Genomic DNA, 1,584 nt, shown 5'->3' on the forward strand with positions numbered 1-1,584 from the left:
GACCTCAAATTCTTAACTTGAGGTCTCAAAATCAAATTTGTGGAAAATTACTTGTTTCTCGAAAACTACTCCACTTCAGAGGGAGCCGTTTCTCACAATGGTTTATACTACCAACCTCTCCCCATTACTCATTACCAAGTAAGGTTTTATGCTAATAAATATTTTGAGTAATTACCAATAGTGTCCACTGCCTTTAACAATAGAAAGGAAGGAGAATGTTTTTTTACTTAATTTATAGTTTTATTGTAAGGTACTGTTATTGCATTACCTCACAAAAGAGCTCAGTATATCATAATTGCAAGTATTCATAGGTGCTTATAAATCAATCTAAAAAGCCAATAATATTATTTAAACTTATTGTTTTATTTTATTCTATTGTTCAAGTATATTGAAATGAAATAAATCTGATGCCAAACAGAAGAATATGTTTTAGTTTGTTTTGTAATTTCATGTTGTGATACTTCTGATTGCTTTGAATGTCCAACAACTGTTCGACAACTCGACTGTAGAAAAACATGTCTAATTGTTTCTATAGATCTTTCTTTCCGAAGTCACAGTCGAGTTTTTGCCAACCCAGGTTGGAAAACTATGGAAAGCCATAAATAATGCAAATCAAAAACAGATCTCTACTAATTGTAACATTGTTACAAATTCAAACATTTTAGTTGACTTTGTTGAACTCAAAACAAATAATTATGGGGGGGGTTTATTTAAATGAAAGCTTGCAGAAAATTATGAGTTTGGTTAAAATAAAACATAGCATTTAAACTATTGAGTGTTTTACTAATATTTGGCTGTCCATGCCAAGGCGGTTTGTTTATCAACAAAAGAACGGTCTACATGAGAAATTACGTGGTCAACTCTTAAGACATTTTGTTTGTAACTAGGACAGACATTTTGTATTGACTGGAATGGGATGTCGCAAATAGTTAATCAATTTACTCAAAAGTTAATTAAATCAGACCCATTGCCATTTTTAAATGGTTGTTTGTAAAAACTAAGAGAACTTTGGTGTTAGTTTGTAAAATAGACAGACAAAAGCAGACCTAGGGCCTATTTTTCTATGTTACAGTCCATACATCTTCAAGATGATTCTCCTATTTTCTTAAATACCACACTATAGGCCTAACCTACACAGTTGCCTTGGTTTTGCCTGGAAACATTCCTTGCATACATGAAAGAGATATTGTCAAGGAACACGTTTTTCCATCATCTTATGTAAGAACGGTCTGTCCGTTAATCATCTTGAAGATGATCCCCAGTTCATTACCAAAATACTAGAAAATTTGTCTTGAGAAAAATCCTGAAGTGATTTGGAATGTGCATGGGAAGTGAGCTCCACAAAACCCCTAGTTATTTGTTTACCTTCCATTTGTATACAAATGTCACAACATTATGACACCATTTTTATTATGGACAACCATGGAGGAATTTATTCCTCCATGGGACAACAGACTCCAGTAGTGCAAAAGTCACATCTCAACCCCCCCCCCCGGGCCCCGCCCAACCCTTTACTCTCCCCGCCCTAGAGAGGGCGCTGTGTAATGTTGACGGGAAGGAAGGTGATTTTATGCAGTTATGGTG

The sequence above is a fragment of the Asterias amurensis genome, chromosome 17, assembly GCF_032118995.1.
Source record: "Asterias amurensis chromosome 17, ASM3211899v1".
NCBI classification, from domain to species: Eukaryota; Metazoa; Echinodermata; class Asteroidea; order Forcipulatida; family Asteriidae; genus Asterias; species Asterias amurensis.